Genomic DNA, 6,000 nt, shown 5'->3' on the forward strand with positions numbered 1-6,000 from the left:
TACTTTACTCCAAATTCTATTTCTAGAAGTTTTCTTCATGTAGCTTAGACAATAGTAATTAGCCATACCCTCTTGCTGGTTAAGTTTTCTTTAACTTCATTTTTATGTTTTTAATGAACTTAATTGTGTCTTTAAGGGATTCCAATTAGGGGATCATGCCAGTAGTGTTAGGTAACTTGCTCTAGTGTTAAGTCAAGTGCCTTCCAAGAAATGAGTTTAGTGTTTATTAACTAACTATTCTTAACCAGTCATTACTGTTGACATTAGAAAAAGCCCATCTATGTTAATAATGGTTGGGTTTATCATAAATATTGGCCTTTGCAGAAGAAGTACCGCGTTTACTTGAGGATGCTGCAAAGGGAAGAGGAAGCAACAGAATTTGTGGGGTGCTAAAACAGAATTTGTGGGATGCTACCAAACCTTTCAGTACCTATAGAAAATCTCATCCTCTAAGTCTTTGGCCTTCAGAGCTCGAGTAGTGTTCCCCAAGATGATGTTCTGATGGAAGCAACAGAATTTGTGGCAGTAATTTCTCTCTTAAATTGGACTCTGGTGTTAATGGATTTCTTAAATATCTACATGTGAATCAAGTCATTTTTCTATTTCACATGTGATTCTTGTAAATTATTTATATATAATACATTGCCATCTTGTAGACTAATGTCTTCTTGTGCTTGGCTGTCACATTACTACTGCATTTGTTAAATTTCATTATACTCTTCCTTGTACATCCTCTTTCCCATTAAGATGCTATTATGTTTAAGTTCACCTAGTTTTCCACTGAATTTCTTAAAGCAAAGTTTTATCATTTTTGCTTAGCTTATGCTGATTTAAACTAAAGCACAGATAGGGTAGTGATATGAAATATTGGCAATATATGACATAGTAACTAGTATCCATACCCAGCGAGCAATGTTCAGTTCAGCTCCATAGTCTTCTTGTGAGACAGGTTTTTTCCTGATATAAGTTCAAGTAGAACAACCCCCAAAACTATCCATTGCTGACAAGCATAGTACCTGAATTGGAGCATTGACATAATTAGCTAGCTTAAGTAAATGCAGGAGAGAGCCTCTCATCAATTATACTTAAAATGATCACATAAAACTTACTCAGGATCTGGGTAGCCTACAGTTCTTCTTGCCACACTTGATATGTGAGTAGAATCTTCCTCAGCTTGCCTTGTTTGCCCTAATATTGATGTCAGAGAATATTGCTTGTTTTCAAATCACTGTGGATGATAGTGGGGTTGCATCCAGTATGTAAAAATAAGCAACGCATGAAAAAAGTTAGTCAGAAAGTTCTCTGTTAGTTCTTTAGCTGCGTTTTCTGCTATTCAGAGGTCAAGTGGCCAGTCAAAGCACTTCTAGTCAATAGTACCTAACAAGAAATCAAGAAGGCATGAGATACCAATATAGCTGAATTAACTACTTTGGATAAGATATTAAAATCATTTAGTTCATAGGCTATAATTGCAATTTCATGTCAATATGAACTATTAACTATGAGAAATTACATGGATTGAGTAATGGTACTACCTCATGGCTGATAACTCAGGCATGAGCTTCACTGATATCTCTTTTTCATTCTTTCATCCTTCCATAATAAACAGATCCAAAGCTTCCTTTCCCAACCTTCTTTGAAAAGTTATTTGTAGTTATGCCTTCATCCATCAGATGACTACCACAACAATAAACATGAGCCTGATACCATAGATGAATCTTGATAGTATACCAAAGATCATAGCCATAACAAATTTTATACCCTTAAGTAATTTTGATTTAGTTTATGATTACTTTGCTCCAAATTTCTAATTCTAGAAGTTTTCCTCATGCAGCTTAGACAATAGTAATTAACCACACCCTCTAGTTTAACTTCATTTTATGTCTTAAATTAGCTTAATTGTGTCTTTAAGGGATTCCAATTATGGGATCATGCCAGTAGTGTTGGGTAGCTTGCTCTAGTGTAAAGTGTCCATCAAGAAATGAGTTCAGTCTTTATTAACCAACTATTCTTAACCAGTCATTACTGTTGACATTAGAAAAAGCCCATCTATGATAATAGTGGTTGGGTTTATCATAAATTTTTGATTGGGCCTATATTATCAAAGCAGACAAAGTGTTTGCTGAACAATATGCATAAAGAAGCATGTGTCCAATCTAGAGGGGAAAAAAAGAATAAAATTATCTCTAATGGGTCTAATACCAAACACTACTACTCTCATCAGACCTTTTAAATTCTAAGTGGGGTGCTAAAACACAGGCTGAAAGCATATTCTTATGAACAAATAGGTTATTGCATTATTTAGCATCAAACATAAACAACAGTAAGAAGAGAAGTAAAGTAGCTATGGCAGTAAAATACTAGAAATTAAATAATTTTTTTTTAAAAAAAGGGTTAAAGAATAAACAGGTAAAGAACATGAACAGCTGAAGCATCATAGTAGAGCATAAGAAAGAAAGAGCCATATTCCAAACTTTAAATTAAATTAATGAAAAAGCATTCTCCACTTAAGAGAAGTTGCATGGAGTTCATCCTCCCAATATGTTAATCACCAATCATGCTCACCCTCTTTTTAAGTTAAAAAAATGCTCATTGACATAAAGAATTTGTAAGTGGGCATTTCCTTTTAGAGCCATTTAGTGTTTTTTTTTCTTTCTCTCTCTCCCTATCTGTCTTCAAACCCTTTCAATACTCCACTCTCAAAAAGTATACCTTTTAGGCTCCTATAATTGAGAGTTGAATCACAATACGCAATACCAATTACCCCTTCTTAAAAAAATGAAGAAAAAACATCAAAACTTATTACACTGATAATTACTCCAATATTTTAAAGCAAAGAAGAAAGACCCTTGATAGTGAAATAGGTTTGCCACTTCTAAAACTCAAGACAAGATGTTCTCAAAGCTTAAATCATGTATCCCAAGTGCGCCAAGAAACCTAATCCAGTTGGACACCATAAGAAACATAATTAAGTGATTATTAGCACATAGAATTGAATTTATCCATTCTCTTCATTTTAAAATCAACTTCAAGAATATGCAACTTTAGTTGGAACCAATATGAAACAAATGGCACATTATTATGGCCTTAAAACCCTTTTCTTTTTCTTTGGGGTATATAGTGGCCTCAATCAATGATAATGATTAGTCTACTCCACATTTTGTTGTTGGTATTTAAATATAAAAATATCATACGCAGCAGAAGATATGGGAGGGGAATTTAAAAAAGTATTAACATCAGTCAGGATGTAGAGATTACTTCTCGTAGTTGAATCTTTTCGTAAAAATAAACGATATTTTTATCTAAGTTGAAAGCTTACACCTTGTTTTCCAAGTCGTTCATCTAACACACAAGAACATGTGTGACCATGTAGGATTCACATATTGATTTTAGGCTTTTTAGATATTCCCAAAGATCTAGAGAGGTTTGAGGAGAGAAAAGGGTATAGAAACTTCTAGAATGTGAGGTTTTTGAAAATTTTATATAACCTAGAAAAACAACTTCTTTTTTAAAGGAAGTTTAGAAAGATAATTTAAACTATTTCAATATTCTTTATTTAATAAATAAAAACAACAATTTTTAATTATTTAATTTAAATCATATTTAAAAAGAATAATTAAACAATTATATTAACAAATTAATTTGAAATTCAAATATAAGAGATGATGTAGTAACGTGTGGTGCCACTCACCACTCACTATCTGACACAATGAGTGGCATGTGCCACTACTGTGATATCCCTAATTTTCTCATTTATTTGTTTAATTAATTTTAAGACAATATATTTATTCCCAAAATAAATATTTGTTAATTCAAAATTAACCTTATCTTAAAAAACTATCAGTTTTACATATTTATCTTATAATAACACAATAAGAAAAAATGGCTCTTACTTCGGTTTTTAAGCTGGATTTACTTCGGTTTTCGCTAAAATTCGCAACCGCAGTAGTTCGGAGTGAAGTAAAAAGTAGGTAAAAACCGAAGTGAAAAATAAACTTTCTACTTTGGTTATTATGTAAAAACCGCTACTTCGGTTTTTACATAATAATCGAAGTAGAAAACCCCATTTTTTTTAATAATTATTTCTAATTATTTTTAAATGGCTCAATTCTATTTTTTTATATATATATATATATATTTTTTTTTTTCCTATTTTGTTTTAAATAGTCTAATTATATGAATTTATAGTTATATATATTTTTACAATTGGAATTGATTTATTTTTATTTAATTTATAACAGAAATAAAAATCATAAAATTTATACTTAGAATTATATTTCTTATAAAATTAAATATTTATACACTCACATAATTGTTAAGTAGAATAACATAATCAATCATATATACATCACATAATTGTAATTAAGTAAAATAGGCTAAACATTTATATATACATTCACATAAAATTAAATGTATCTATAAACAAAATAGTCTTACTAATAAATTTAAGTCATCAATCGGCTTAACTATTCTTGTTGGATTGGCAAGATGTCCTCCCGACCCTTGGCGACAATTTGTCTACTAGTAACTTTGTCATTTAGTTCATTCTATGAAACAAACCAATGATAGATTAAATTAGTAACTTGTAACAACACTTAGAAAAATTTCCTACTTTGCTTTAAAACACTTACAACTCTTTCTTCAATTTTTTTGTCCAAATTATATTCGACACGAGTCTTCTTCGTTTATCGCGCTCTTATCCAAATTTCATATCCCTCTACATCTTCCACTCCTAGTTCTTTTTTCTAGGACATCAAACATAATTGAAGTTTAATTATTAAATTTTCCTAAGTCTAACAAAATTTCGGCAGCATAACAACTGCATTTTAACATCTCCAAAAATTTAAAAACCTGTAAATAACACACAAAATATCTCGACATAGTGTGCGAATTGAAAAAGGAAAACAATTAATAAAATCTATAAAAAATTGGCAGAGTTTCCTTTATTTTTGTAGCATATCCCAATTTTAAAATTTTATATAAATTCAACACAAACAAACACAAAATCAACACACATAATTTCATCCTTATATCACCGTCAACAACAAATTTCCCATAACCTACTTCACTAAAGTAAAACATGCATGATTTAACTCTAATTTTATAAATAAATATTGCAATAGTAATAAATAAAATTTAAAGATTATTCACCTCCAATATTACTCTTGAAGTCACCCAAAATCAATACCAAATTGGCAACTAAATCAACAACCCTACTAAAAAGCTTAAACAAAAACAAATAAAAATCAATTACATAATTAATTAAACTAGTTACATAATCATCAAACAACATATCAAGCTAGCTAGTTATAGAAAATAAAAAAAAATGTCACTAATAATCCAAACATTTCAAGTTCTAACATTGGCAACAACATTACCTATTGAAGCTAGGGGTGCACACGGGTCGTATTTTCGGGTTTCGGGTTCATCGGGTTCGGGTTTTGCGGGTTTCGGGTTACGAAAAATGGTACCGAAACCGATCCGAAATTTTCGGATTTTTTCGGGTTCGGGTTCGGGTTCAGTCGGGTTCGGGTGTAATTTCGGGTTTGATGGGCCATTTCTGATTTTGGGCCGAAAAGCCCAGATTTGCAAAAATGCCATTTTTTTTTTCAAAAATACCATTTTTTTTCTTTCAAAAATATCATTTTTTGGCAGTTTCAGTAGTACTATGTGCGATTGTTTCTGATATTTGCCAAAAGAAGATAAAAATTAAGTTACTTAAAGTTTCTATGTAATAATAACCTTTAATTGCCCAGTAAGTATACTGGTACTTATATATATATTATCGTATAGATATTATATATATATATATATACATGTACAACATCACAAAGGGTTGGGTGCCGCCGCGTGAGAGCTGAGGGAGGCGAGGCGAGGGAGGCTCCGGGCTCGTCTCGAAGGGTTGGGTCGACGGCAGGCAAGGCAGTGGCTGGCACTCGGCTTCTCTTCTTCTCTCCTCCTTGCTGTTGCTGCCGTGCTGAAGCTTGAACCAAGAGGGAG

The sequence above is a fragment of the Humulus lupulus genome, chromosome 3 (genome assembly GCF_963169125.1).
Source record: "Humulus lupulus chromosome 3, drHumLupu1.1, whole genome shotgun sequence".
Classification (NCBI taxonomy): Eukaryota; Viridiplantae; Streptophyta; class Magnoliopsida; order Rosales; family Cannabaceae; genus Humulus; species Humulus lupulus.